The sequence below is a fragment of the Haemaphysalis longicornis genome, unplaced genomic scaffold (assembly GCF_048455015.1).
Source record: "Haemaphysalis longicornis isolate Haplotype H1 unplaced genomic scaffold, Haemaphysalis longicornis Haplotype H1 scaffold_7, whole genome shotgun sequence".
NCBI lineage: Eukaryota > Metazoa > Arthropoda > Arachnida > Ixodida > Ixodidae > Haemaphysalis > Haemaphysalis longicornis.
The window spans coordinates 117,094,157-117,105,963 of NW_027526422.1; positions in this window are offsets into that span (position 1 = coordinate 117,094,157).

The following is an 11,807-nucleotide window of genomic DNA, read 5'->3' on the forward strand; positions in this document are numbered from 1 at the left end:
AGCAAATTCTTGGCTTGTTCAGAGTGTGAAGCGAGTTACCACCTTTGAAAGACCTGTTCAGCAAGTACTAAAACGGACTGTTGAAAGATGACTACTGCCAGAGGGAGAGTTCGAAATGTCAAACTTGCTGACGTGACGCAAGAAAGCAACTGAAATCGGGCTCTGACCACGGATGTGACTGGTCCTTCTCTTAGCTATCTGCTCTGAGCAAAAATTTTGATTCGCTTTCAACCATGATTCAAGCTCTTGTTAAGGCATTTCAGCTTTGTGTAGCCCTCGAAACCGTAGCCCAAGGTTTTGCTTCCAGGTTGATACTCCAAATACAACTTTCTCTTTTCAACTCTTTCAACTAACCAGGTTGAGTTGGTGAACTTGTGCTTCCGTGTTGAATCTTTATTATTAAAGTAATGTCGCGGATTGTAGAAATTAACAAGCTGAACGAAGAAATAAACAACGTGGACCAGTACAAGAGAAAGGGAATCATGGAGGCTCATGTCTTTCTTGTTTCAGTGTATAATACCTTTGCCATTTTGGGTGGTGCAGCGCTAAAACTGGCATGCAGGACAACCAGAAAAAAATTAATTTTCTTTGTACACAAATTGCCGGCAAAAAAAGGCAAGAGGTGCTCTCGTCCTACTGTCGTACGAGGCGTCTTCGCACCAGGCCGACAGTTGGCTGATGCGGCACTTTGCGCACAGATAAATTAGGTGCATACACAGAATGTACAGATCAAGAACAATGGCCTACAGGGATACTAAGGTAAATTTGTCAAACTTCGGTTTTGTTTGCAATATGAAACATGAAAAAAGCAAAGCTACCATTCAACATTTGCGATGACAGCAACAACGACACTACAGTGACACGTATTTGTATTGCGATATGATTGGACGATGTCTAAGATTAAAGCTGTTCAAAAGAGTTTTTGTTTCGTATTCGGTTCCTTCTAACAACATCCTTGTAATTCACATACCACGCTTTTGCCATGTAATATGATGTGGAATGGGTCGTATGGGCCTGCCAGACAAGTTTATAATTTTAGGTTCACTAGCACAGACGTGTGCTCAGGCTGAACTCCCTCCGCTTTATCCGAGATGCTCAACTGCGAGGTGCTCCGCGCCCAACAGTTGGGCTTGCCAGGTTCGTCCTACTGTCGTAAGGGGCGTGTTCGCACCAGGCTGACAGTCGGCTTATGCGGCACTTTGCGTGCAAGATGTTGGTTCTTTTGTCAACACCACGCCAGTAAGAAGTCGACAGCGCGTCATTGTCAGTCCGCACACAGTCTGCTAACCCGCTAGGTGGTGCATTGAAGGTTGCAGCGCATACTGCATGGTGAATGCTGTATAAAAAAATAACTAAACAAACAAAATTGCCTGAAAATGAAGACGTCACATTGGGGAACCAAACCTGCTGACTGCGAAGCACAGCATAAAGTGGTTCAGGCCATTCCGCCATAAGTCGACACGTGTAGGGGAGGACACATGAGGTATGGGCATGCAGGCACCAAGCAAGCAATGCTCTTACCATGGTTCCTCGTTTGTTCGCAGACTATTGGCGCCTGTACAGGCAGCTTCCAGCCCGGTGGATTGAGTGGCGATAGTAACAGGGGTGTCAGCCTTGGCAGTCCCCGTGCGACGTGTTTCTTCGCCGGCATTACCACTATCCGCCAGCGCACCCTTTAAACAAGTTACCGACGCCACTCTTGCCTGATCGTCCTGCCACGCTTCCAACGCAAGCGGACATCGTTGCGAGCTATTCAGCTGGATCGACAACGACAGGTTCTACAGTGGCTCTGCCACGCCCTACAAATCTGGGACGCACGCTACTCTTCACCAATGGGCACTCAGCCACTAAGCGAGCAATTCTCTTACCGAGGTTCCTCCTTTGTTTGCAGGTACGGTAGTTGAGTCAACTTCCTCATGCATGCTTCTGACCTTATGATCGATTTCTAGTGATGCTTCCATGCCCAGAAACATTGCTGGAACCATTCTGTGCCATAGCTTTGCTAATGTGTGGCGATGGGGAGAAAAACCCTGGATTTGACGCTGATTCGCTAGAAGAAAATACCAAAATGCTTAAGGACATGAACGCATGGTATATCAGAATTGAGGCAACAAAAAACACTATGTCCAATGACATTTATGAACTTAAAAAACAACAGATAGCAGCTAAAAGCCAAATCGCAGACATGGGGATGCGATTGAGTTCTCTTGAAAGCCAATTACCTTGCCTTGACACCTGGAAGGAGGACCTCCATGCGACACATGCTGTAGTCAAATGCGTCGAAACGGAAACGAAACCGCTCCGAACACGTCTTGATGATATCGAGAACCGCTTGCGAAGGTCCAACCTTTTGTTCTTTGGTATTGCAGATGACGCCTCTTAAACTCCGGAAATTTCTGAAGAAAACGTTCTCACGCTTTTTTCTGGTAATCTTAAGCTGACTATATTGTCTGATTGCATCGCTCGTGCGCATAGAATTGGCATATTCACCAGTGGCCGGAACCGTCCTTTTGTGGTAAAAGGTTCGGCCTACAAAACAAAAGAAACTGTCTTTGTTAAATGCTTCTTACTAAAAGGCAGCAATATTGGTATGAGCGGGGACTTTTGCGCAAGTACGCGGGACGGGAGAAAAGTTTTGTACGAGTATTGTAAGACATTACAAGTTCCGTTTAATCTTCGCCCATAATACTATTTGACAATGCAACATGCTATGGCTACGATAAAACCACTAAAGCAGCGGTCATTATCAGTAATGCTACAGGGAAACGTTCCTGCCAAGTTATAACGTAGGTAATAGCACAGGTGCTCCCAACCTTACAAGTAACGCCCCGGATGTAGCTCCACTAGTGCCGCAAGTGACACCGCATATGATACCCAGGTTGTGTCCGCTCGTAGCCTTCGGTCAGGCTGTACGCCGTCCAGTGCTTTAATTTAGGGGAACGCAGGGGGCGGTGCTAGCTCAACCTCCAACACTAAGTTAGTGGTACCAAGCACTAACATACGCAGACTTTTTTCAAAAAGGCTGTCGACTTGTGTGCCTTGATGAATGATTATGACGCCGATTTAGTCACTCTAACTGAAACGTTGTTGTCCAGCGCAGTCTCTGATGATGAAATATTTCAATGCGGAAAACATTACAAGGTGTTCCGCTGAGACAGATTTGAGAGTCGAGGTGGGGGTGTTCTACTCAAGGTCAAAGAAGCAGTTGAATGCTTCTCTGTTTCTATTCTTACTGACAAAGAATCGACATGGTATTGAAATCGTACCGGCATTAAAAACCTAATATTAGGAGTCTTTTATCGACCACCATCCAGCCCGTCAAAGTTTTGTCAATCGTTTCCCGACTGCTCGAACCCAGTCACGGTACGTTTGCCTGCCACAACTGTTATTCTTTTAGGCGCTTTCAAATTTCCCGAAATTCTATGGCCAGACGCGTATCTGTGCTCTGTCGCAACGTTATCCGAATCTCAACATTTTTCTTCAATTTGTAACAATTTTGGGCTATCACAAATAGTGCAGTAGCCGACGCGTGTCACTTCGACTTCATCATCACTTCTAAATCTTGTGTTCACGTCATCTCCAGATCTTGTGTCCCCGATAATATTGATGCCTGGTTTCAGCGACCATTACATAACTCACTTTTCGGTATCGCTTCCGCCCCTGCGCTCGCACAATTGTTTCAAAATGATCCCAGATTAAAACAAAGCGACTTTAACCCAATAAAAAACGATTTATGGTCTTTTCGGACTCGTTTTTTGCTCTAAGCTTTCGACGAACTGCAAAAAAACAGTATTTGTTTACAAATAAAATCTTGGAATAAACAAATATTTATAGTCAACTGAGGAAGGTGCACTGCAACACTAATTCTCCTTGGTACAATCGACACCTAACTAGGCTGTCTAACCGCAAGAAACGACTTCTTATAGCTGCAAGATCGTCCCCGTCTTCGGCTCGATGGTCAGCATACAAAGCTGTAGCTGATACGTGCCTAAGCAAGCTCAAACTTGATAAACTAACCTTTTTTACCCGAACTTTGCTCTCTATACTGCGAAATATTCCTAAACGATTTTGGAACATTGTGAGCTGTAAGACAAACCATAACAGACTGCCTTTAGTGTCTCAATGCACTGAATAATGAGTAGGCATCTTTACTTAACCGTACCTTCGCTGAACCCTCTCTGAACCAGCCAGTACTAATAAAACAATTTTCTCAGAGCCATCAAAGTTTCCCTTAATGAACATCGTAGTTGTTCGATCCGAAGGAATACGATCTATCATCGGCACACTGAAGATTTCATCTGCTTGTGGCTGTGATTGCATCACCACAAAATTCTTGAAAAATACGGTCGAGTATTCTGCTATTATTCTGTGAACGGATAATTACACAGTCCCTTCCTACGGCTGAGCTTACAAACGGCTGGTTAATAAACAACGTGGTCCCAGTGCATAAGTCGGGGGCAATCCATGATCCACTTAACTTTCGTCCCATCTCGCTTAGATATCTGCCATCCAAGCTTTTGGAACATATCATTGCCACTCACCTTATCCAGTTTTTTCAATAACATAATTTTAAGTGCGAATGCACTTCTTAAGCGAGCCTGAATCGTCCGCCGCCGTAGTCCGCATAGCAACAGCTGCGGGTGCGTGCGCTCCTCGTCTTCCTTAGCAACCGGGAGAGATGGGCGCGCGCTGCCCGGCCGCTGACATGGCACATACCCACGTGGGGGATTGGCCAGGAATCGGGCGTGAGAAGGGCTAATGCACCCGCTTAAAGGAGTACTGACACGAAATTTCAAAGATGGGCGCGCGCTGCCTGGCCGCTGACATGGCACATACCCACGTGGGGGATTGGCCAGGAATGGGGCCTGAGAAGGGCTAATGCACCCGCTTAAAGGAGTACTGACACGAAATTTCAAAGCTGAGATCCGCTCTAGCAATCAAGTACAACGACAACACAAATAGGTGTCTGGGAATAAATGCATCTTTCTTTCTTTGTAGTTGTGTGTGTGTGTGTGATCTCTCTTTCGCGAACATTACCGAACCGCGCAAATTCAACTCGTGCATTCGCACTTTCACATTCTTCCCCTCGGAGAAATGCGGGGTATTTTTTTACCGCCTGCTCAAGATGGTTTCCGAAAACAGTTCTCAGGCAAAACCCAGCTACTACTATTTACCAATAATTTGCACGTATCTCTCACCTCCGGAACAATAACTTACCGCATCTTCCTCGATTTTAGCAAAGCCTTTGATAAAGTAGCTCACTCCTTGCTCTTCCACAAACTCAGCCTATTAAACATAGACACATATGTGCTTGCTTGTATTCGTGGCTTTCTTACTAACCGTTCTCAAATTGTATCAGCCAGTAATTTAGATTTTTCTACTACACCAGTACATTCCGGTGTCCCACAAGGGTCTGTCCTTGTGCCTTTACTGTTCCCAGTTTACATTAACGACTTGCTTAACAGTATTTCATTAAAATGTGCCTGTTCGTGGATGATTGTTTAATTCATCGCCAAATATCCAATAATGCGATGTCGCTATTCTCCAAAAAAATATCACCAAAGTACCTAACTGGTGTAAATTATATCAAATGGAATAAATGTCTCCACGTATAAGTCTATGCGCCTATCTCGTAACACCACCGCATGTTCAAGTTATCTCCTCAACACAACCACCCACGACTCCGTCCCTTACTACAAGTACCTTGGTGTCCACATATCTAACAACCTATCTTGGAAACCTCACATCACGTCTGTTACATCTAAAGCAAACAGTGTGCCAGGATTTCCGAGAAGAAACTTTTACAACGCCTCTGTGGATATAAAAAAGCTGCTTTATGCTATCTACGTTCGTCCATATTTGGAATATGCGTCATCTATATGGTACCCTGTCAATACCACCCTAGTTAGCGAAATGAAGAGGATCCAAAATCTTGCCGTTAGGTTTATATTATTTGATTATCACAGAGCCGCAAGCGTTACAAACATGAAAACAATTCTTGCTTTTTCGCTGTTCGCTACTAGCCGTAATATATCGCGCCTGGTACTTTTTCATAAAATTTATCATAATAACTCCCTTGTTCGTTCACTTTTGATAACCCCACCATCAAATATTGCGAATAGTACTAACCATGCGCAGGAAGTTGCCGTACTTCGCTGCCGGACGCACGCATATTTTCATTCATTCTTGCCTAACGCGTGTCAGGAATTGAATCACCTCCCAAAATCACTTGCATCCATTTCCAATCCTTGCAGTTTTAAAATAGCGGTTGATAATCTATCTTGCATTGACAATGTAACAGGCTGACTTTTGCTACTTGATTTTTATTGCATTATGATACTGTGAACCGGTGTATTTTGATGTTAGTTGCCTCTTGTTTGAAAATGTTGCTGTACCTTATGCATGTGTTTTTGTATTTTCGACACAATTATTCAGTGCCCGCTCCTTTCTTCAATGCTGTGAGGCCGTGTGGGTACAATAAATGAAACAAAATGAATATGACAAATATTGTATTGGTAGTTCATTTTGTCTAGTTTCAGCATTCCCAGGAGAATAATTCGTAAACACCGCTTGTGCAGTATGCGTACCTCAAATACCCACGAATATTGTAGGAATGGATTGCGTCCATCAGGTAGAAAAGAAATCCCACCTTTTTGGCCGCACTGCTGACTACCGTGCTAGTTGACCCTGCGCCAAACGCGCTCCCATACCTAAGTTTTACGCTCTAGAGTAAAGTTGCAATTACTTTATTTCCTAATTACTTGCATTAAATTCGCCGAATCTTTTTGCGCCCTAATTATATTGCCTACCGGGTACCATTCGCACAGGCGTACGCAGCTTACAGCTCCACGAAAGCGATGTGAGCAAAGTGTGGCATGTGCACTTGTATGAAGATACTTCAGCTTCATCAAATTTACTATATGCTTAATACAATCTACGAACTAACAATGCAACGCTACGTTCTTCCGGGCGAAGTTTCGCTCGTGGCTTAGTTTTGAGTGAGCGAATTAATTGCGGCAACCCACTGGTGGCCGTCCGACTGACTCTCTCGCAGGGTAAACGAGCTGCGCAGTAACGCAACCAAGCCAAGCCTGCTAGAGTAAGCGTTATAAAACATCGTACAAAATCCGCAAAGGAGGACGCAGAGAGGACGGCACTTACAATTAAATTTTTGTGTTAAAAAAGTCACGTAAGTGCACAAAGAGTGGTTAAAATATAGCCTAGGAACTTGAGACTTCCATTTGACCTGGTAACCCCACAAAGTTTACAAATGACGTCAGAGTCCTTTTATTGCTCGTTTCACATCTTGGTGTCTTGGTACAACATTATTTTACAAGGCTGCATTTCAGCGACATAGGCAGAACCATCAACGTTACGGGTTGGTATGTTTCTCGGCCAAGAAGGTGGCTTACAGGATTGCCGGTACCGAAAATGGGACATATTTTCGCAACACGGTTGACTGGGAGGCTGTAGTTTGCAGTATCTACAAATCGTCTGGTTTGTAGTAGCTTCTCAGAAGCGAGTACTATTTGTTTTCTTTCCGTTATGTCCCCACCTTTAAAAAGACGGCTTTTAAAAACATATACCATTTTCTTCTTCGATCATTTTAGGAACCCTCAAACATTCTAAAATATTCTGCAGAAAGAATCATGCTCCTAGCTTAGTTATTTCAAAAATTACAGCCAATTTTCTAACAGCTGGTGGATGGTTGTAAAACCGAAACTAAAATGGTGCAGTTAGAGAAACTGATAACGCAGCGAATATCTGCAGAGAAATTAAACATTTTCTGGTATCCTTAAGTCCATTACCTAAAGGGTTGTATTAAAGACAATTTTTGAGTCTGCCTGTTTTCTAAACATTGCTTTAATTTTTTGTAAGGGAGATGCGTGTCCCCTCAAGCGTCTCTGTTTTTTCCTGTGCGTGCGTTTTATGCTCCTGCTGTGACTGGTAGCACGCTTATTATTTTTACAGGTATTTTTAGTAGCAGAAAGAGTAATGCCATAGGCTTAACGTGTTAATAAAAATGCGCACTCAAGTCTAAGATGAGAGGCGATAAAAGCGAAAAATTTGTAACAATCGGTACACAGTGATTGTAACAATCGGTACACAGTGGTACACAGTAACCATCAGTATACAGTAACAATCGAAGACCATGCGGACGTGAATGCATAGGTTAGTGATGCAAAGCTTGGAACTTGGAGAACAATTGTGAGGTGCCGGTTTGAAAACATTCACTACAAAGTAATAGGATGATAGGTATGCGGACCCTATGATCTGTTCTTGCGCGACTTAATTGTTACTCCAGGCATACACGTGGCCTGCCCATCATCGCTTTTGGTTTATATGGAGCTGTGGGACACTATAGCGATAGAAAAAGAAGTACAGGAGATATTTTGCGGTAAGCAGGCATCGAAGCTGACCACCACACTTCCGTAGGGGTTTGTACCAGTGACCGATATCGAGTGAAGCAGGGTAACCGCCAAATAATGGGCGAGACACACCACCTCCGCAAGACAATACGAACAAGAACAAAAGCCAAACAAGAGCCCGTGGAAGCTAAGGAGAGCCCTAGGTATGAATCTGGTGAATTTTAACGTCCCCGAACAAGCGTATCTGCTTTAAAAGTGGATAAGAAACTTTATTGCAGTTTTTCTCAAAAATGGATTTCTTGCACTTTCTTTTGGCGCCAACAGTTGTAACTACGAAATGAATCATTCTTTTTCAATGAAGCTTGGCCGGCTCTACTCTTTATTACAATTCTGTGCAATGAACTAGGATTTTTAAAAACGGATAGTAAGTTTTGATGTAATCATCATTTATTGTAAAGAATTCAGAAAAAAATGGCACATTTTCCGGTTTTCTTTGCTTGTTTTACTATACGTTGAATCCATTTTATCGCATACCAAAGATCCTAGACAGTTGCACGAACGGTTGGTCGGCTATCTCTATACCGAACATTTTGCCATTTCTGCGATCCCTTCAATATTTATGAATGTTCGCGAAACACCCAAGTTTGTGGTACTGTTTGTCAATACCAGGCATAAGGTATACACTTTTCACAATTTTATTTTTGGAATGACATAAAAGACGGTTTTTTATAAGGTCCACCGAAAATAAAAATTTACCGGTTGAAATTTTAATTTTTTGTTCAAAAAAAGTGGTGACATACGTTAAAGTGAAATAATATTTTGTTTGCGCACGTCAATGTCTCTAGCTTCCGGAAGCAATAGGATGGGCTTAGGTCTTTAACTTCCAGTTATCGTTCTCTTTTCGACGCTTTCATTTTAAAGAAGATCAGCGTGTCATCGAAGGTTTCCAAAGATGTTGCATTCAGGCTTGCCAAACTTCATCGTATTCCCGCCTGTGAAGGACAGGCGGTGGTATTGCAGTATTTTTTAAAAAAGTGTGGGCTGTATCACAGCTGCGTGTTTCTTTTACACAAGCATAGTTACCGTGCCGCTTATAGCGGGCGTGACCATTCATTGGTGTTGATATTCATTTCCCGACATCCCTGTAGCGTTGGTTTGTTTTCCTTGCAACAACTTCATTCAACACTGTCTTCCTTTACACTTAACACTTGTTCATTATCGTAGTTTATATTATCATAGATACATTTTGCCCTAAAATGCCGTTAGTAACAGACTGACCTAATTTTCTCTCTCACTGTGTCATCAAAGGCGTTATCCGCAAACCAAAATATCAGGCTATTTTTTTCCACCAAACCTGCGTTGACCAAGTTATCATTCGGGCAGGTCATCTTCTAGCACACACCGCAATCACAGAAATCAAGTTGCCGAGCATTATTTCGTTGGCTGCAGACTCAAACAGTTCCTAAATAGTGAAGTAAGAAAAAGCACTCTTAGTATTTAAACCCAGGCATGAGGGCAGTCTTTTAAGCCCGAATGATGTAGTTCGCTTTTTAAATAGTGAGCATATGCCACGAATTTACGAAACGTTTGCTGATATTTTTGATACTTGCAGAAAAAGAAGCGAACCGCCTGCAAAGACTACACGACGGAACACCAAAAACAATAAATGGCAAAATTGCACCAAATAAAAACAGTTTTACTTTGAGTTCAATATGGGATGTTCAATTTGAGTTCAATATGGGGTGGGATAAATGGGATGTTTTTGAAAAAAGATACAAGATGTGCAAAAACAAAGTAAACACAATTCTCCAGATTGCTAAACTTACACAGCTTTGATGTAGCCACTTGAGACATCAAGAAAAAGTGGTCATTATTCAGTAATAAAGGCGCAGAAAAAAGCGACAATAACCTTGCTATAATTTTCTTGGTTTATTGTGTAGCGCTGAAGACATAGCAAACAAATTTAATACGTTTTTTCTCGAGATTGTTTTATAAGACTACCAAAAGCACGGAGCACCAAACAAACAAGTACTTTGTTGGAATTTCCCTACAGTCTATTTTAGGTAGTCTTACCGAACCTCAGCCGTCAATAAACTCCCAGACATAGATAAGATTTCTGTTTCTAATGTGCCCCAAAACTTTTTCTTCCTTAATTTTTTTTCTCTCACTCTTGAACTATATTATTGATTGATTGATTGTGGGTTTTAACGCGCCGACGCAACGCAGGTGATGAGGCGCGCCGTAGTGGAGGGCTCCGGATTAATTTTGACCACCTGGGGATCTTTAACGTGCGCCGAAATCTCGTACACACGGGCGTTTTTGCTTTTCGCCTCCATCAGAAAAGCGAGTGCTGCGGCTGGGAATCGAACCCGCGACCTCGTGCTCACCAGCGCAACGCCTTAGCCACTGAGCCACCGCGGCGGGCCAACTATATTATTACTACGGGCAACATACAAACCAATATTAAAGCGGTTACGTTTGCTCCACTTTGCAAAAAAGCGCATTGTAGCCAAATGAAACCCTATAGGCCCCTGTGTATTCTATCATGCCTGACTGTGTATTTTATCATGACTGACTTTTTTACACCCAGGATGTTATTTTCCCCCATCAGTACGGGTTTGTTTCAGGAATAGGCGCTCATGAAAGGATTTGATTTCTAAATTCTCTTTTTGAAGACAGTAGTTACACGCGCTTTGTCCTTGGATGTTAAGTACGCTTTCATTGTGTATTACATTGTTTTCTGTTTTGTAAACTTTGTTTTCCTACTATTCGAGGACCATTTTTGTGGTTACTTTAAGAAATCTTGCATGACCGGCGTTAGTGATTTTCTTTGTGGCAGTCTCGTAGCAGCTTTAACGTTTAAACTCTGGGTTTGCTGAATGGTCAGTGTTAAGCTCCCTGTTGTTATTTTATTGGCTATGATTGTCGCATCGTAGTACCTATAGGGCTGTTCCAGTATGCCGACGACACTTTCTTTTCCCCGGATCGCATTACCATCACCCGATTAGATCTTTTCAGACTGCGGCGGCAAATGCGATGGCGGGCTTGTTCAACCGTGTTCCGTCTAAGATAGTTAAGGACGGTTAACCACCTCAAGGATTAACTACAATCCGCTAGCAAGAGTTCTGATTCATCATTATACCAACACCGACACAAACGTCTCAATTCTTTTTTGAAAAAAACGTCTGGGATCTCAGGAGTCTTTCAGGCTTGCGAATAACCATAGTACAGAGGTCAAATAACCAATTCAGAAACTAGACGAAATGCAACTAGGATGACAAAGTAGGCCTGTTTTAGTAATAATCAACAAAACAGCTTCTAGGCCCCGCGCTCTGTGTGATTGGTTGAGAATACGCGACGTAATATAAACCAGTTACGGGAATATATACATCACACAGTAAAACTGTAGTCTCCGTACATTCAGGTTCAGTTATGTAA